The 20,773-nt window shown below is 44.1% G+C and overlaps 2 long non-coding RNA genes and 1 pseudogene across 2 annotated transcripts; all 3 read left to right on the top strand.

Moving 5' to 3' along the window:
• Nucleotides 1–183: 183 nt before the first annotated feature.
• On the top strand, nt 184–6,012 carry LOC125540458 (annotated as a pseudogene).
• A 4,382-nt stretch (nt 6,013–10,394) lies between these two features.
• LOC125534620 lies at nt 10,395–12,672 on the top strand. The gene is made up of 3 exons (XR_007294526.1): nt 10,395–10,737; nt 11,548–11,652; nt 12,483–12,672. It is a non-coding gene; the product is annotated as an uncharacterized LOC125534620 (long non-coding RNA).
• A 3,806-nt stretch (nt 12,673–16,478) lies between these two features.
• Nucleotides 16,479–18,173, top strand: LOC125540457. Its single transcript, XR_007297314.1, has 2 exons — nt 16,479–16,799; nt 16,870–18,173. It is a non-coding gene; the product is annotated as an uncharacterized LOC125540457 (long non-coding RNA).
• The last annotated feature ends 2,600 nt before the right edge of the window (nt 18,174–20,773 follow it).

Below are 20,773 nucleotides of genomic sequence, written 5' to 3'. Positions count from 1 at the left end.
TAAATCAGGAAAATCTACTTGTGTGGTGATGGGCAACCGGCTTATCTTCAGAGCCAAACAACTTGTGTGACCTTTTTGGTCGATGCAGAAAATTCGTGAGTGATACCGATTTTCTTTTGTAGCGCAATCATGCACCGATTTCGGTTGACACAATCCTGGAGCTAGCTCAAAATTTGTTCTGGCCCGTTGTTTCTAATTTTTCGAGTCCTGCAAACATTTCCACTCCAATAATGCAAGCAGGCTCCAACTTGTGGTCCTGCTGGCTGCTGCCACTCCTCATCTCTTTCTTCAGCTCGCGAGATTGCAAGAGCAGTACCACTCCTTCTTCCCACCGTAGGAGAAGACTTCTTCTTCCCCGTCCAGCTTGCAGCAGCAGCTCTTCTCTCCCCGTCGGCCGCCGCCACTCCGCCATCTGATCCCCACCGTCGCTCCCTTTGCTCTCGCTCTACATCCCCTTCTTTCTCAGTCTCCGCTCGGTCCTCTCTCCATCGGCATCGGCGATCTATTCTAGGGTTCTGCTTCTCGGTCTCCCCTTTCTCCTGCAACTGCAGACCCAAGTGATTTTTCCTCCGTCGGCAAATCATTCCTTCTTTGCATATTTAATTATAGCTAGTTAGTACTTCCGTCCTAAAATAAGTATCTTAACTTTGTACTAACTCTAATATAAAATTGTACTAAGTTTAAGAAACTTATTTTGAGGTGTTGCGTTGGGCATCAACAATGCCTAAAAGATAAGATTGGTAAGCTGAACCATGAAAAAACACTTTGACGTTGTACCTCAAAGTTACTCGTCATCTTCGCAAGCTAGCTTGTCACTTCAAAAATAGCTGCACAACATTGCTACAGTGATTATGGTTGTCCTCTTGGTTTATGGTGAATTTTGATAGCCAACATGTATGTATTTTCTCTTCTGGTAAGTATGTAATCTGTATAACCCTGTACTTGGTGTGTTTACACAATAACTCTCGACTTGATGATGATATAGTCAGAACCGAGCTATGAAGTGGTCTCGGAAACAAAACTCGCGGCATCATTGATTTTAAGGGCTGATAAGCTTTTCGAGACTACATATTTTAGGTCCAACTTGTTAAATAGCACTACCTGTTTTATACTCCTTCCTTCCGTTTCATAATGTAGTGCCTATAGACTTTTTGAGAAGTCAAACATTGCAAACTTTGACCATGTTTAAAGAGAAAAATATTTACATTTACAATAACAAACACATATCATCGGGTATATTGTGAGTTATACTTTTATATTGTAGTGTTGTAAACATAGATAGTTCTCTCCAAAAACTTGGACAAAGTTTGTTAAGTTTGACTTTTCAGAAAATCTATATGCACTGCATTATGGAACGGAGGAAGTATATTTGACTACATCGATCTCCACCTGCTACTTGCATTTCTCATTAATCACATGCAGATAACGACACCTATTTGCTTTATGTATGTACATATCAATGTATGTATGTGTACATATATGTTCTCAAAAGATTAAATGGTTGGTGTGCGCAGGAAGGAAGCCATGGCGGTTGTTCTTGATGCTTTGGCAGCCCGTGTGATAGAAACGATCACGAACATCGGAGAAGAGAAGATCCGCATGCTGCTAGGTGTCTCCCAGGAGATCAACAAGCTGCGAGGCAACGTGGAGCCCCTCCAAGACCTCCTCACCGATGCCGAGAGGAGGCGCATCACTGACAAGAACGTGCAGGCATGGGTGACCTGCAGGCTCAAGAGCGCCATGTACGAGGCCGATGACATCCTTGATCTCTGCCAGCTCGAGGCCATGGAGCGAGAGGAGGAAGGAGCACCCCATCGGTGGGGGTGCCTCCCGCTGTTTATCCCTCCGGGAGAAGCTATCATGTTTGGGCTGCCTTGGGGATATCCTCCAGCCGTTCCTGTTCTGCGTGAAGAACCCTGGATTCGCCAATGAGGTAGGCGGCCGCATCAAGAAGCTAAATGATGAGCTGGCCACCATCTGCATGGGCGTCGCTGACTTCAACTTCATTGACCTTGGCTCCTACGAGCAACGGAGGAGGCCGCCGGCCAGTTCGGCTTCCTACCCCAGGCGCGAGAATGCACAGTTTGTCCAATCAGATCTTGTGGGAGATCAGATCAAGAAGAATACAGACGAACTGGAGCATAGGCTCATCGCCGACAGTCGCCAGGGTGGTGGCCATAGTTGGCCAGGGCGGTATAGGGAAGAGCACCCTCGCCAAGAAGGTCTTCGCAAGTGAGGCCATCAAGAAGGAGTTCAAAACCAAGATCTGGCTGAGCGTCACTCAACAGTTCACCAAGGTGGACCTACTAAGAACTGCCATCTCCCAAGCCGGGGGGGTGCATGGTGATGAGAAGGACGAGACAATCCTTGTGAACGCCCTCACCGACACTCTATCAAAAAACAAGTTTCTGTTGGTCATGGATGATGTGTGGAACCAAGAAGCATGGGGCAATGTGCTTCGAACCCCGGTTCTTAACGCCAATGCTACACAACCAGGAAGCCGAGTCTTGGTTACCTCAAGAAAGGATGATGTTGTTAGGAGCATGGGAGCTTCCATCGTGCGTGTCAACAGGCTAAACGATGAAGATGCTTGGTGCTTGCTAAAGAAACAGCTGCCGCAGCCACAGGTTAGCAACTCATTTGTTTTATAAATTGGCACACCCTTAGTACAACCAAAGTTGTACTAATGGTGCGTCAATTATGGATAGGAGGGAGTACAATATTTGGACATCACTTTAGTCAAACTTTATTAGTACTTGTTCTGCATTTGGGTTGGATGTATGGAATCACATGTGTACGTTTGTATATCAATTTTATTACTCCCTCCTTCCCGAAATATAAGGTGCGATTGACTTTTTAAGGTCTTTGATGCACGACTTTGACTATTAATATATATCAAAGTATATGGATTGGACATGTATAAATGGCATCGTCATATTTGTCTTACAAAACAAATTTATTTCATATGTATGTATACTAATTTTATGGACATACAATACATGAAAATCATAGTCAAAGTTGCGCAACGAAGACCAGAAAAGTCAAACCGCGCCTTATATTTTGGGAAGGAGGGACTATATTTTAATTTCTTGTTAAGTAGTTTCTCCAATGTTGTCTACGATATTGGCTCAACCGTCAACAGGATACATTTGACCGCTGCTTTTGATTTGTATATGTTAATGGAAAAATGCATTCCTGTTATTCATGGCAAATCAAATGGTTCCATTTTCATATGGAAATTTGAATGGTATCCGATATGATGCGCTAGTTTCCACATGATCCGTGGTTTTTTAGTTGCGGTGGAACATAAGTCCTACCTTGGCAAGAAAATGAGAACTATCAAATGTGTGTATATGTGAATCCATAATCGGCCAGAACAAAATAAAATGGAAAAGTATAGAGAATTGTGCATAAGCTTTAATCTTCAAATTCTAGTTTAGATAGGAAAATGTTGTTTGTATAAATTTGAGTTCTTTCAAGGTTTTTAATTTTGTAAGTTGGAAGGCTATGTTTCAAGTCTTAGTTTTGAATGTATATATTGCTAGCTTCTGTAATTTTTTGTAATTTGTAATTCTGATTATGTATAACCCATTTTTCATCTACAAATGTGTTGTATTTTTGCATATTTACGGACATTATTTTTGTAGAAGTACCGCACATGCTGTTTTGATCCAAGATTATTTTTTCCCTTTTTAAAATTTAAAAAGATATAGCGCATACATCAATACTACTGTGTGATGATCTTTTGGAACAGGGCTACTTTGTTAGCTCATACATTCTATTTGAATATGAAGTTATGTGTCATCAAAAAGAAATACAAACTCATGTTTATATGATGTGCAAGTGCAACTGTGAATATTACCATTACTAAGTTGCCCTATATTGTTGGCAGGTCGGTGTTGGAAGTGATTTTGATGAGCTGAAAGATATTGGGATGAAGATTATACAAAAATGTGATGGGTTACCACTTGCTATTAAAGTTATGGGTGGACTCTTAAGCACAAGAGATCCTAAGGAAAGCAACTGGGAAATTGTTTTACATAAGAATCTTTGTTGGAAAGAAGAAGACGGAGAACAAGAGGAACTAAATTTCTCAGTAAGCTTGAGCTACGACGATTTATCTGTAGAGTTGAAGCAATGCTTTCTGTACTACTCACTTTTGCCAAAGGATTCGCGTTTTACAAGTCATAGAATTGCTAGCATGTGGATTTGTGAAGGGTTTGTTCAGCATGATGGGAGGTCAAATTTAGAACAAGTCGATCTAGAACAAATAGGGGCTATTATCATCGGGAGTTGGTGGCTAGGAATCTTTTGGAGCCCAATTATTCAAATAATAACATATGGGAGTACACCTTGCATGATGTTGTCCGCTTGTTTGCTCAATTTATGACTAAAGAAGAAGCGTTTGTGGTTCACAAGGATCAAGTTGACATTAGAAATCTTCTTCCAGAAAACAATTCTATTTGCCGTCTCTCGATAAAATCTACTCATTCAGAACTAGAGTGGACCATCCTAGAGAAGCAAGAAAGATTGAGGACATTATTATTGATAGGCTGTAAGATCAAACCTGGTGTCGCATTGAAGAATTTTGCTAGGCTACGGGTATTGGATATAAGCTCCAAGGAATCTGATTGGTTAGTGGACTCTGTGTGTGAGCTAAGGCACCTAAGATATCTGTCATTCTCCAATACAAATATATCTAGGCTTCCCGGTGACATCCATAAGATGAGGTTCCTTCAACACATTCATCTCCAGAGCTGTACAAAGTTGGAAAAGCTCCCTGACAACATCACAAAACTAGCGTGTTTAAGATATCTTAACTTACGTGGGTCCAATGTAGATGTTATGCCAAGAGGGTTTGGTGGTCTAACAGATTTGAGATCCCTTCATGGATTTCCAGTGAAGATGGATGGGGACTGGTGCACTTTGGAAGAGTTGGAGGCTCTGTCACATCTTAGAAATCTTTCAATCCAAGGTCTAGAGAATGTGTCTGGTAGTTCAGTTGCAAAAAGGGCCAAGATTAGCAACAAGAAGAGGCTGGAATATTTGGATTTAAAGTGCTACAAGTACAAAGATTATGAAGTGCGCCAAATTGAGGTGGAGCAACAAGAGATAATAGAGGCTGTATTTGATGAGTTGTGCCCTTCACCTGCTAGATTGGAGACACTATTGATACGAAGATATTTCGGTCGTCGACTACCAAATTGGTTGCAGTCCCCAGTGGCAACAACCTTTAAAAGCTTGAAGGATATTACACTAGGGCACATAACACACAGCACCCAACTACCCGATGGTTTCTGCAGGATACACGGTTTGGAAACACTACGTATCACGCATGCTCCAGCCATCGAGCATGTCGGGCCTGACTTCCAGACCCATGATGGAGGTGCTGCATTTCCAAATCTGAGAAAATTGGTGTGGAGTAGGTTGTCTGGATGGAAGCTGTGGGACTGGGAGGCGGAGAGCAAAGTCATAGCCATGCCAGCTCTGGAGTATCTCAAACTCAGGGACTGCAAGTTGCCACGCCTTCCCCCGGGACTTGCTAGTGACCACAGATACAATCTGAGAATCATTGAGCTAGTGGAGCTCACGCTCCTAGAATATGTTGAGAACTTCCCTTCAGTTGTGGAGCTCAAAGTGTACAACTGCCCTGAGCTCAAGAGGATGAGCGGCCTCTCCAAGCTGCGGACGGTCCACATCTGCGATTGCCCAAAGCTGGAGCTGCTGGAGGGTGTCCTGGCGCTGGACAGTATGGAGTTGGATTGGGAACACTGGGAGGTTACTGGACCAGATGCCAGGTGCACCCCCAAGGCCAAGGGATATCAACAAGCTCAAGACGAACTGCCGCGTGAGCTCCCACAAGATCTTGTTATAGCGAGGATGAACTCGCTCAAGAGATGACCACTTTCACCTGTAATAAATCTATGCTCAAGCAAGAATGTAATAAGAGACTAGTGTAATATGTATTACTAGTATCACTACCGGAATAACCTTATATGCCTACGGCCATATCTATGCCGACGGCTGCCGTAGGCATAGATGGAGCTATGCTGACGGCCTGGCGAATACCGTCGGCATAGAAAAGCCGTCGGCATAGCTTCATCTATGCCTACGGCTGCCGTAGGCATAGTAAGGCCGTCGGCATACATCGATCTATGCCTACGGCAGCCGTAGGCATAGTTAGGCCGTCGGCATAGAGGTGGCCCTGGTGGCTCGGGGACAGACGGCGGGCTGACGCCGTCAAATCTATGCCGACGGCCCTGACGGCGGCCGTCGGCATAAATATCATCTGTTTTTTTATTAGGAGCTGCCACGCGGCAGAGCTATGCCGACAGCAAAGCCGTAGGCATAGTTATCCATCTTTGCCTACGGCAAGGCCGTAGGCATAGCCCCGCCACGTGGCGCCTCCTGGTAGCCCCGAGAACTATGCCTAGGCATGGCCCTAGGCATAAATATCATCTGTTTTTTATTTTATATTATTTTTATTTTTTCAAAAGTTAAAATTTGAATAATTTAAATCTAACTTATCTAAACTTAAACATACACAAATTATACATCGACTTGGGGTAGAATTTTCCATAGATTATTAATATCCAGTTTGTTTTTATTTTTGAGTATGTTAGAAATGTGACCTCGTGTACTTTTGCATATATGTCCTTATACTTTGTTAAAAACATAAGTAATTGATACTTGGATCGATTTTGACAAATTTTATATAGTTTTTTATCAGAATCTTGAAAGGATTATGTTGCTATACTATGTTTCAAATTTGAACTAACTTAAATCATGTTTGCTTCAAATTTACAGGAAACACCATTTTGTTTTGATTTTTTTTTGTATATTTTGAGAAAAAACCCTTCGGGGGGTAGCAATGCCACCAGAGCATCGCGTCGGGTCCTCATACATGTCTTAAGGTGTGGTGGCACGTATAAAGAGGCAATATGCGGCTCCGGTGTGAGGTCCTCCCCCTCACGGACGGCAATGAAATCGAAGTAATCCCTCCACGGTTTTGGCGTTGCATGAAATAGTTCTGAACACTCGGAGTGTGACCAATTCATGAGATTTTTACACAGTGCAGACACATGTGATATAATTGGTGTGGCAATTTCTTATATTTTTTAAAGATGCAAGAGTATGTGAAAAACCCCCCCACTACGGATTGTTCTTCGCGTGTCTATGAGTGTGGCCAGGGGCCTTCGGGGGCTAGCCATGCCACCAAATCTTGCGTTGGCTCCTCTTACATGTCTGGAAGTGTGCTGTCAGGTGCAAACACCCGTCATGCGGCTCCGGAGTGTGACCCATTTCACGGAAGGCGCTGCCGCCAGCACTTGGACGGGGGAAACAGCCATGCCGGGTCGACACGAGGGGGATCCGATGGTGGGTTGGGCCCAGACCTTGTTTAATGAAATGTTCCTATGGGCTGACCTATCACAATCAGGTGGAAAAGTCCGTTGGTTAAAGGCCGTCCGGTGTAAGTCAAAGGCCTAGATCTCCGGGTCAACGGGGCTAGGTAAGGCCGGTCGAGGGCCTTCGGGGGTAGCAATGCCACCAAAACTTGCATTGTGTCTTAACATATATATACAAGTGTGATGGAGGGTTGAAATAGCCAACAGAGCAACAGGCAGCACACTTCCTTCACAAAATCACACACGTTCTTTCTCGATAACCAGATACTACCTTGGAGATGGTGCAGTTTACAAGCGGCCTCCTGTCAGGCTTCTATGAAATATGCTCAAACTTTTACAAGGTCCATATGACTAAACCGTGCCAGGTCCCGAGGATTTCCGGCATCGCATGATTTCCCGTGGATTTTAACGGCTAGATCCGGCATGCTGCCGAGGTACATTCACCCTATGGTGGTGGGCCTACCCCTCCTTTGGTTGCACTAGGCCTACACATACCGCAAAGACATCATATGTGATTTAACAAAACACTTTTGGACATCATTTCAGGTGGTCGCCGTGCAGATCTGCAATTTCCCGTGTTGAAACCCTACGGATGCAGTAAATGTCTCAAATATTGCAGGCGGGCCCGAAAAATGCCATGTACTGGCACGTGTCATGCAATTGCCCCCTTTGAGAGCACGAGAAGTTTCAAGGTCAACGGAGCAACAGGCAACGCACTTCCTTCACAAACCGGACACGTTCTTTCTCGATAGCCAGATACTACCTCGGGGATAGTGCAGTTTACATGCAACCTCCGGTCAAGCTTCTACGAAACGCGCTAAAACATTCACCGCACCCTACAAGGGCCATATGATGACACCATGCCAGGTCCTGAGGATTTCTGGCATCGTATGATTTTTGGTCGATTTTAAGGCTGGATCCGGCATGCCGCCGAGGTACATTCGCCTCTCGGTAGTGGGGCATGCCCCCCTTGGGTTGCACTAGGCCTACACATACCGCAAAGACATCATATATGATTTGAAAAACCACTTCTGGACATCATTTCAGGTGGCCGCCGTGCAGATCTGCCATTCCCGCATTGAAACCCTACGGATGCATTAAATGTCTCAAATATTGCAGGCGGGCCCGAAAAATGCCATGTACTGACACATGTCATGCAATTGCCCCCTTTGAGAGCACGAGAAGTTTTGAGGTCAACGGAGCAACGGGCAACGCACTTCCTTCACAAACCGGCCACGTTCTCTCTCGATAGCCAGATAGTACCTCGGAGATGGTGCAGTTTACAAGCGACTTCCGGTCAGGCTTCTACGAAACACGCTAAAACTTTCAGAACACCCTACAAGGGCCATATGACGACACTGTGCCAGGTCCCGAGGATTTCCGGCATCGTATGATTTTCGTTAGATTTTAACCGCTGGATCCGGCATACCGTCGAGGTACATTCACCCCCCGATGGTGGCGCCTACCCCTCCTTTGGTGCTGTCGTTCGATGCTGAGGGACGTCGCACGTATCTTCGTCGACGGTGACGGGGAAAGCCGAAGAGATGTTCCGTGCGACTGTCCGTAGGTCCCCGTCCGGACTCATAGTCGTCATACCGGACGCACCATTCCCCGATCCATTCCCTCCCCACCTCACCTCACCATCTCCTCCTCGCCGCCCTCCTCTCCCGTCACGGATCATCGACGGTCGGTCCAAGAGGGTAGAAAAAAATAGAAGAAAAACAAAAGGGAGAACACAATTGTATGAGCTTGGTTTCTATTGGTGGAAACGTTTGTGCCACGGATCGATGATGTGGCGCAAATCCATCCATCTAGCTGTCCACCCCACAACCATCCATCCATCCATCTAGAGAAAAGGAGAAAAAAAGAAAAAGAAAAAAGAGCCCACCCCTCTGTCTCTCGCACCTCGCTCTCTCCCCACGAACCTCTCTGTCTCTCGCGACTCCTCTCTCCCCCACGAACCCCTCTCCCTCGCCGCCGCCACCCCCGATGCCGGCTGGTTCCGGCGAGCTCCGGCGGCGCGCAGCACACCCCCGAGCTCCCCTAGGTCCGCTCCACCCTCCCCTCCGTCCAGAATCGGCGCTCTCGTCCTCCACCGACCCCGTGGCTAGCTAGGGTTTCGACCGCCACCCCTAACATCGCCGGGATCAGCCAGATCCGGCGACGGCGAGGCCAGAGCTCGACAGATCCGTTACGGGCATGGCGCAGGTACGTCCTTCCCCTCTCGCTCCACTCCCCTCCGTCCAGAATCGCGCTCGCCCTCCACCGTCCCCGTGGCTAGCTAGGGTTTCGGCCGCCACCCCTAACATCGCCGGGATCAGCCAGATCCGGCGACGGCGAGGCCAGAGCTCGACGATCCGTTACCGGCTGGCGCAGGTACGTCCTTCCCTTTCCTCGCCCGATCCACCCCCACCTCACCTTCTCCTTTCCTTCCCTTGCTACAGGTCACCTTGGAGCGGTCTGGACGGCGACGACGGCAGGAGGGCGCCGTCCTTCCTGCTCGAGGAGGCAGAGGACGAGGGGCGCACCTAGCTGGCGGCCCTGTCCTGCTCGAGGAGGCGGGCCTGCCGAGCTCAAGCACGGCCACAGACGACCCAGCCTCGGCAGGTAGCACCTCCATCTCCTCCGCCTCCTTCCTCTGCTCACTACTGCTGCTGCTAAGTAGAGGAATATGTGATGCACTGCACCACACGAAGCTGGCTATATCCTTCACCGGTAGCTAGTTTGATCTAACCTGATGGACAAGCTAACATACATAGCAGTAGTTGCTTTTTTTATCATCCCCCCACCGGCCAGAGCACAACGTACACATACACACACAGAGGAAATCTCTAGTTAGCTTTTTTTTAGTTTGTCCTCTAATTTGTTATTGGCCATAGGCCATAGGCTCGTGACAATCTCTGTGACAATCTCTAGTTAGTTTTTTTTAGTTTGTCCTCTAAAATGTTAATCAGTCCACTCTCTCAAAGTTGAGTTTAGGTTGCTGCATATGAATGATTTTTTTTCTTAGTTTGGGTGCTAGGTACTGATAGAGTTGGTGTATCCATAGATAGCATACACTTGCGCATTTTGTTGAGTTCTTCTGTTGCGAATGAGAACAACCATCATGGACCTCCTCTGTTTTCAAGCAGCTTGCTTCTCCATGTATGATTTATGCAGCATATACATCTTGCTCCTCTTTTATCAGTAGCAATGGAAGTTGATGAAATTTAAGTGTCGTGTTGTTCTAGAGATGCAGGGAGGGAGGGACTTCCATGGATTGGACTGCAAGGATTGGATGTAAACCAATGCACATGAGGAGGAGAGATGCAAGCTAGGTCATGACCTAAAGGTCCCTGCCGTGAACCCCTTCCCCTTCCCGTGTATAATCATGCTCAACAAATACTTGATATGATTTTGGTTAATCTTCAATTCAGCCCAGCTAGTTGTTGTAGTACTTGCTTGTCTCCTTCCAAATGTTGCCCTAGTCCGTTGAGTTTCTTATTGCTCCAGGTAGTACTGTTATTTTTCTGCTCTGCGATTTGGTTTGCATGGTTCCAGGCTCCCAGTCTACCGCTTTTGTTGCTGTGATTTCGAGCTCTGTTTTCTTTATTATGACAAGTTGCAAAATTAGTAGTGGGAAGTAAACTTTTGTTAACTTGTTGGCTGAACGAATGGAACTACTGTTATATTTGATTTGTTGCTCAACTAGTGCTGCAATGATGGAACCGATGATTGTGCATGATGCATCCATCCATTCTATCGGAGAGGCCGTGTTTTTTCTTCTTGTGCTAAGATTGCCAGCATCACATATCCTATGCTTTTGTTTCTCTAGTAGAGCCTTGTGAGATTGATGTGTCTGCCACCGTCCTCGAATGGTTGTTCAATAATAATGGTCCTAGCTAATTACTAGTATGCGCTGCTGCTAAAACAACTTGCCCCTCGTTTGATTTCAAGGATGTTGTTGCTGCTAAAGTAGCAACAACAACGACAACAACCATGCTTTGGTTCCCCAAAATTCAGATTGCACTTGCATCTCTACATACACACACATATGAACATGCACCTCGGTTTGGTTCAGTTTGCATATTTACATTTGCTTTAACTTTGACTGAAACTATCTTGGTGACACTTGCATCAATGGTGTGTTCTGCCCTTGTAGATGTCCTTGGAGAAGATGGCCATTGGAGTGTAGGGGAGAAACAACCTTGTCCTGCTCGAGGAGGAGGAGGAGGACCACCCGAGCTCGACGACGACATGGCAACAGGTAGCACTCGCCTCTCTCCCAAGGTGAAGGTCTGGTCCGCCTGTTTAGATGGTCTGCTCTCGTCTTATGCATGTGAGGGGAGAAGAAAGCCATTGGACTGAATTATATTTGCATGTGAGGGGGGTGATCCTTTTGGTAGATGCAGAGTATAGATTCACAAAATTCACCACATGAGCGTACTACCTATATCCAAATCCTGGATACCACTTGCATCTTTTGTATGTACACATGAAAAAGCACGACGGTTTGCTTCAGTTTGTATGTATCCGATTGTTTTTTACTTTTGACTGAAACTATCTATCTTGGTGGCACTTGCATCTCCTGTACATACATACATATGAATCAGGACCACACTTTTCTTCAATTTGTATGTGTCAATTTTTTTTGGTTGAACTTTGAGTGAAACCAACTGGCTGGCACCTCAATCTGTACATACACATGAATCAGCACCACCCTTGGTTCAGTTTTGTATGTGTCCATTTGTTTTTACTTTGACTAAAGCGAACTTGATGACACTTGCATCTTCTGTATATACATATATACATATGAATCAGCACCACTCTTTTTCTCTTTGAAGCTTGCCTTGAACAAGAACTGATGCTTGATAGATACAACCGAAACTGGAGCATCTCTGTACTGTATGTATTAGTAGTATTGTTCGGTTCAAGCACCAACATGACAAGTTATCTATAAAAAAAGCAATAATTTTCTGCCTTTTTAGTTCTAAGTGATTTTCTTTTGGTAAATTTAATGTATAGATTACATATTCATCCTCATATGTAGGATCTTTTGTTTGTTGTACTGACTGTATGCCACCTCCATCGTTGCAGCCTTGTCTCCCCCACCACCGCCCCTCGGCCTCCTATAATGTTGTTGTGGATTCTTAGAATGGAAATGTTATGTACATAAAAAATATACTATGGTCTGTGTTTGCAAATCCATGGCTGTTGAATCATGTATGTATAAGCATTTGTAAATAGCTAGCCTTGTTGGCTAATCTTTTTTTTTTGGTTCTGGTCAGCAACTATGCCGACGGCAATGCTGTAGGCATAGATGGCTGTCGTGACACCAGGGGCGCGCCACGTGGCAGGGCTATGCCTACGGCAAAGCCGACGGCATAAATATCTATGCCGACGGCTTTGCCGTAGGCATAGCCGTGCCACATGTCGTCCCAACCCTGCCTCCAGGAGGAACCAGGGGACGACACGTAGGCATAGCCCTGCCACCAGGAGGCACCAGGGAATGCCACGTGGCAGAGATATGCTGACGGCTTGGCCGTCGGCATAGATTTCCACCTATGCCGACGGCCAAGCCGTCGGCATACCTCTGCCACGTGGCTTCCCGTGAATCGTCAGCGCTTTTGACGGCGCCGTTCGTTGCCGTCAGGTGAAAAACACTGCCGACGGCTAAACTATGCCGACGGCTGACGCCCGGCCGTCGGCATAGGCCCCTATGCCGACGGCTATTCTACGCCGACGGTCTGACAAGACTACGCTGACGTGATCTACGCCGACGGGCCTATGCCGACGGCAGCCATAGGCATAGATCTATGCCGACGGTAGAGGACCTATGCCGACGGCCCTGGGCCGTAGGCATAGGCCGCGAGTCCGGTAGCGTATGTCCCTTCCCCTTACTCTGTACATCACCTGGAATGGATCAAATATATACTCTTGTTCAGTTTAGGCTTGGGTTTTGTTGCCATACTGAAGTAGTTTTGTTGCCATACCATACTCTTGTACAGCCAGCCATACTGAAGTACTCCCTCCGTTCCCAAATGTAAGTCTTTCTAGAGATTTCAATAGGTGACTACATACAGAGTAAAATGAGTGAATCTACACTCTAAAATATGTCTACATACATCCATATGTTGTAGTCCATTTGAAATGTTTAAAAAAACTTATATTTCGGAATGGAGGGAGTAGTTTTGTTGCTCTCACTTGCATAAACAGTACTACATCATGCTGATAGATGCTAGGATGGTTGTTAACCATGCTTATTATGCTCCTGAAAAGGCGCGCGCCAGGGATTTACGGTGATGGAAGAAACAAACTACTGTATATTCTTTCTTCCGTTTGCAAATAAATGGAGCCAAAATGTAGTTACGGCAGAAAACTGACCGGGCGCGTCCGCGAGCGTTTAAGGGGTCATATTTGCTATGTCCGGCTGTAGATGCTCTTGGGGTGTGTTGTGTTGTTGTATTTAGGCCTTCCTATGTTATTTTTCGGCATCATAGTCGCGTGCATTTAGTTGCCCGGTATCCCTGGATCTGCAATTGTAAGAGGGTTTTCTCACTATATTGTATCGTTTGGCCATGTAATTTGGTTTATGTTTTATTTATAAAGTTAGGCGTAAGTCTGTTTCGAGAATTTTTGAAATTTTGGATTTGCAAACTTTACGGTGAAGGTTCAGGCCACATCAAATTTGGCCAATGGATGGGCGCAAAATATATGATGTGACCAAAAATCCATAGTTATGTGAAAATTGACTTGCCACGGATGTGTTTTTAGTCACTTAATTATCTCCGATTAATTGCTTGACTGACGCAGCAACTTCAACAAGGACGAGGACTGGTTCTCAAGTCTGAACCTCCTTCTCTACGTGCAGCTGACTGATATCAGATAACTAAGACAAGCAATTAAAGCTACTACTGGGTGATATTCCTACTAGGATTTGACCATGTGGTGTGGCTTATTGATTTTTAACCGTTATCCCCTCGATTTTGTATGAGTTGTGTGCATCTCGTTATGCAGAGACCAGATATGAAATCTTTATGTTTGTATCCTCTCGAAGCGGCATCAAGAGTGAACACAATTTCTCTTTGTTAAAAAAAATAAACTATGGTCCGTGTTTGGATGAGGGGTGTTTTTTTCGACTTTAGGAGCCTAGCTCACAATTTCATTTATCATGAAACTGATAACAGAGGAGTCATGATGGGTATTTTTTTTCATCCAAATATGCCCTAATGTCAGTGTAGTAGTACATTACACGCATATAATTTTCCTTCAACAAGGTGTTACTCTGTTCTTATGAACTTAATACTCTAGATGCATGCTGGATAGCGGTCGATGTGTGGAGTAATACTGTAGATGCAGGCAGGAGTCGGTCTACTTGTCTCGGACGTGATGCCTATATACATGATCATACCTAAATATTCTCATAACTATGCTCAATTCTGTCAATTGCTCAACAGTAATTTGTTCACCCACCGTAAAATACTTATGCTCTTGAGAGAAGCCGCTAGTGAAACCTATGTCCCCCGGGTCTATTTTCATCATATTAATCTTCCAACACTTAGTTATTTCCATTGCTTTTTACTTTGCTTTTATTTTACTTTGCATCTTTATCATAAAAATACCAAAAATATTATCCTATCATATCTATCAGATCTCACTCTCATAAGTGACCATGTAGGGATTGACAACCCCTTATCGCGTTGGTTGTGAGGATTTATTTATTTTGTGTAGGTACGAGGGACTCGCGTGTAGCCTCCTACTAGATTGATACCTTGGTTCTCAAAAACCGAGGGAAATACTTATGCTACTTTGCTGCATCACCATTTTCTCTTCAAGGAAAAACCAACGCAGTGCTCAAGAGGTAGCAGTCTTTCACAAAGCACATACCTTGATAAAATATTGAAGAAGTTCAATATGGATCATTCAAAGAAGGGGTTCTTGCTTGTATTGCAAGTTGTGAGATTGAGCACGGCTCAATGCTCGACCACGGCAGAAGATAGATAAAAGATGAGTGTCATCCCCTATGCCTCGGCCATAGGATCTATTATGTATGCCATGCTGTGTACCAGACCTGATGTAAACCTTGCCATAAGTTTGGTAGGAAGGTACCAAAGTAATCCCGGCATGGAACACTGGACAGCGGTCAAGAATATCCTGAAGTACCTGAAGAGGACTAAGGATATGTTTCTCGTTTATGGAGGTGACGAAGAGCTCGTCGTAAAGGGTTACGTCGATACTAGTTTCGACACAGATCTGGATGACTCCAAGTCACAAACCGGATGCGTGTATATTTTGAATGGTGGGGCAGTCAGCTGGTGCAGTTGCAAGCAAAGCGTCGTGGCGGGATCTACATGTGAAGCGGAGTACATGGTAGCCTCGGAGGCAGCACATGAAGCAATCTGGATGAAGGGGTTCATTACCGACCTAGGAGTTATTCCCAATGCGTCGGGCCCGATGACTCTCTTTTATGACAACATTGAAGCTATTGCCCTTACCAAGGAGCCCAGGTTTCACAAGAAGACCAGGCATATCAAGCGCCGCTTCAACTCTGATCTGACAACCTTGCATGTAGTACATTACACGCATATAATTTTCCTTCAAGCATATATATGTACATGGAACAACAAATTGTAGGAAACGGAAGGAGCTCAATTAATTTTCCACATATCAATAGGAAATCTACTTGTATGGCGTTGGGCAACTGCCTTATCTTCTTCACTTCAGAACCAAACCACTTGCGCGTGTCGACGTAGAAAATTCCTTGAGTAATACCACCGGTCATTCCTCCACCGATTTCAGGTGACCGCAATATTGGAGCTAGCCCATTGTTTCTAATTTTCGAGCTAGCTAGTCCTGCAAAATATATTAGTGTCGATAGCTCTGTATGTTTGTTAGCACAGTTGAATAATTAAGGTGCACTGGAAATAACACACCGGCGTGACTGACTACTGTTAAGCATCTCGATCGAGACTGAATCATCTTCAAAGGATGGCACTCCCGTTAGTCCATCAAATTTTATTTTTCTATGATGAAAAGGGGTTTCCCCCCGCCCCATATCTATAATCTATAATACTATAATAGTTGATCCCCACTTTCATATTTCTCTTGACATGCAGCATGTCCACATCATCATCCATGTCCCACACATTGCACCTCCCAATACCTGATTTTTCTGACCTCTGGTAAAGCCACGTCAACACACATCATTGTTTATAATTTCGAAGAAATTAAGACGGAGGTCTGGCTGCGGCGCTACGCCCTGTCACCTCCCCAATTAATTCCCCCATTTCCTACTGTGTCAATTCCTCTTCATCTTCTCCATAACATAAATGGAGGAGTAACAGATGGAGTTCTTCTCCCCTTTAAGCGATGCAACCGCAGAGCAATAGGGAGCCCTTCTGCTTGAGGGGATTGGTGAGGTTTCTCCCATGAAAAATCATCATACTAGATCAGACGAATTTGAAGCCCCCTGTTGTCGATGCAGTCACCTGCTGGTACAGGTCTTGAGGAGGCGCTGGGTGGAAGCTCCTAGAAACAGCTGGCCGTCGGTTGGAGACGACGCCTCCGTCATGCAGCCACCGCCCACGGCGTCGCCCTACTCCTAACTAGCCATCGGCAACTGCCCGTGCGGCCGGCTCCGCCATTCCCGCGTTCATCAAGGGCTTCACTACATGGTACGCCTTTCTATCTCACGCGCCTCACCTCCCTACCTCGGTATGAGCCACCGGCTGATCTGGCCTCTCCGTCACACGGTTCATGCACGCGTAGATAGAAAGAGAACCGATGTGCCACCGTGTCGTCCCTGCATCTTGATGCCAACGCCCAGCTGTGGTGCCCGTCGACTGAACCAAGGAACGCGACATGGCACTCGGCCTCCCTGTGTGATGCCCGCACCAAAACGTCAGAGAGAAGCGTTTGCCGTTGTGTTCGCTGCGACTCCTCCTCTGTCAGTGATGCAACAGCTGGATCCGCACACGGAGAGAGCCTGCACCTGGGGCGGCAACGGCACCATGGCTGATGACAACGCAGGGATGCTCCACCTCTCTCTGCTAGATGACCTGACGAACGTGATGAACAGAAAACAAAGCCATCAATTAGATTGGGTCCAACCAAGATGAGGGTATTCAGGTCATTTCATATGTATTTTCTTGGCTGAAGAATTTAGAAACTGATTGAAACAAGGGCAAATGAACAAGAAACCAGAATAATGTGTGTCAAACATCCAATCCCACGTGAAGCTATATGTCCACCTTCCCCGGCACAAGCCATCTCATTACCTCAAGGTTTCATTATGGGCCAACATCGACATCATATTTGTAGATTTCTGTAGGTGTGAAAAGTGGGGAATAATGTGCTTAGACCAGTCTGTCAAATTCAGACGAACCAGGAAATGGTACCTTATGGTGTACACATATAATGACCATAAGATTTATTTTTTAACACAATGGCCGTAAGAGTTTGATATGTAGTTCTGAAGAAAGCAGTTCAATGTGAGACAGATACTTTCCATCAAAGGATATTTTTATCAGCCCCTTGAACTTTGTCGATTGTGCGGTATGCTACAATTCAAAGTGATAAGATGGCAATTTAGGTCGCCATCGGCCTAAAAGAAGGATTCAGCAGCTCCCTGTTCGCCATCGCTACCATATTTGCTTCTGTGGCATAGTTCGCTCTTCATTTTCTAGCTGTTGGAAATGTTGGATCTTTTGATATTTTTTTTTGGGTCATCGATCTGAGGTGTAGTACTTTTTTTGATAAATAATTTGGTAAATAAACATCATTCAGTACATTTCCTAGATCACTTCAGTATTTAATTAATTATAGGTTGTGATTGAAGTTTCAGCAGAAACCTAAGCACAACATATCTTGGTTCAGTTATTGATATAAACTACAATGCATATGAGAAAAATATTATAAGCGCCATAAACAACCTGCTGAAACCTATGATTACATAGAGGATAATTATTTCAGTGCTCTTCCAAGCTAACATAAATACTGAAGAACCGAATCCCTAGACATTAGTGATAAATCTCTTTATGTGTGTGCACATGTCTATTTGTTCAACATTGTCAATGTAAATATGAATATCCCATTGGATATCTAACATCGCCAACACCACAGATTTAAATGCGTTTGATCAACATTGAAGTCATATTTCTATTTCATTCATCTAATCCCGCAGCAACGCGCGGGGTATTATCTAGTTATTAAAAACGAGGCAAACCAGACAGGCCTTGAAGTGTTTCCATAGCTCAGGCTCAACCAGAGTAGCTGAATCAATCATATTCAATTTGCACAATCATTCTTTTTATAAAGAGGATTTGTGCGTCCGTAAGAAAATCAAAAGTGCACTGAAAATTATGTATGTAATCCACAAAGCACGAAATTGATCCTGGATTGACCAGCACATGGGAAGATTACTCCGATTTCTATGTGGAGAAGAGGGGCCCACCGGCCGGTCTATATATGCATCTTCACTGACGAAATATCCAAGCAGTAAACATGCATGCATGACAAGAGAAATGCGGAAACAACAACGCAGAAGTAACGCAGAAGCACACGGCGACGAAATTTCAAAGTTGGTTGGCGAGTTGATGACAAGGAATGGAAGGAGCTCAATCAATCATTCACACAGCGGAAGGTACTATTTTGTTTGGGAAATGGCTTATCTTCAGAACCACTTGCACAACCTTTCTTGTCGATGCCCGCAAAAAAAAAATTAAAAAAAAAATCAGTTCCATGTAGAAATTTCCCAAGTGATACTACCTACTAGTCTTGAGTTTTCCTTGTAGAGCAATGATGGATAGAAAATTAGCTGGTCTATCCACCGATCGATCGATCGATCTTCCCTGAAGAAATTTCGGAGTAGTAACCCGGAAACATCGGACAAGTAAAGCACACCTTTTTAGCCAGTTGTTTCCAATTCTGGAGTCCTGCAAAATTTATTAGTGTCAATGGCCCTGTTTGGATCATGGGGTTAGAGCTAGTTTGGGTTAGTTTGGGGCTCAAATAACCCAAAAGTATCCAAACAGGGAGGGTTAGAGTGGGTTAGTTCCATCTAACCCAACTATCCCGGTGGAGAGGTACTTATTTGGGTTAGAGTGGGTTAGAAAATAACTCTAACTCTAACTGTGTTAGAGTATCCAAACAGGGCCAATAACTCTGTATATTAGCACAGTTGAATAATTAATCAACTTCACAGAAAAGATGCACTCCCATGCATGCATCAATCAATCATCTTTAGATTGACCAGGTCATCGATGCAGCTGACTCTGTAATATGTCCTCCGTTTTAAAATAAGTGTCTTAACTTTCTACTAACTTTAATGTGTAATTATACTAGTAAGTTTGAGACATTTATTTTAGGACTGAGGGAGTACGTAAACTTACCAACATATACATGAGACTTTTTTTTATAAAGGGCGTTTTTATTATCCATGCACAAATGCAGAATGCAACTCACGCCGGAGAAAAAAGAGGTTTAACTGTGCGTAAACTTACCTCTATCTATATTCTATAGTATATGGGCTCCGTGGCCACTGCTGTGGCTGGTGTGGCCAAATATCGGCTTTCTCTTTTCTTTGGTCTTCTCTGAACTTTATAAAAATCATTTTTGATCTTAAAAGTGTTCGCCAACTTTTAAAAAGGTTAAAAACTAAAGGTGTTGCCAAAAAAGGAAAAATGCTCACGAAATTTACAACAATGTTGATTTTTTTAGTTTTAAAATGTTCACCAAACTTTTAAAAGTATTCACAATTTTATAAAAAAAATTAAAGGATTTTAAATTTAATGGTCACACCAATTTGGGAAATTGTGCTTATATTTATTATAAAACTTCTTATTCTTGAAAAATATTCATGAATCTAACAAATGATTACACATATTACGTAAATGTTCATGAATATTCAAGATGTCGTTGGAATTAAAATATGTTCATGCAAATAAAAAAAATTCAAACTTGAAAAATGTTCATGAATTTGAAAAGGTAACAATAAAAAGGAAAATAAAATTACATGACTTTTAATCATTTTTTAAAATGTTTTGAAAAAACTAAAACTTTTCATGAAAATTTATAAATGATGATTTTTTTATTTTAGAATATTCGCTGAATTTTAAAATAAGGTTAAATTTTTTGTGTAAAATGTGGTTATTTATATATTTATTTCTCGTTTAAAATGTAACTGTTAGATAATAACGAGAAATAAACGAGAGAGAGACACAGATTTTTACGTGAAAACCCTCGCGGGAGAAAACCACGGACGCACGAAGGCGCAATCACTATAATGAAGGAGTATTAGAAGCACGAGACGACAGACAGTTTTTAGGTGCGACTACATGGGGTATATATTAGGGGCAACACATAAGAGTCCTTGTAGGACAAGTAACAAG

This window comes from Triticum urartu, chromosome 2, assembly GCF_003073215.2.
Source record: "Triticum urartu cultivar G1812 chromosome 2, Tu2.1, whole genome shotgun sequence".
Classification (NCBI taxonomy): domain Eukaryota; kingdom Viridiplantae; phylum Streptophyta; class Magnoliopsida; order Poales; family Poaceae; genus Triticum; species Triticum urartu.
The sequence above is the reverse complement of the archived record's forward strand: the minus strand, read 5'-3'. Positions and strand labels throughout refer to the sequence as shown.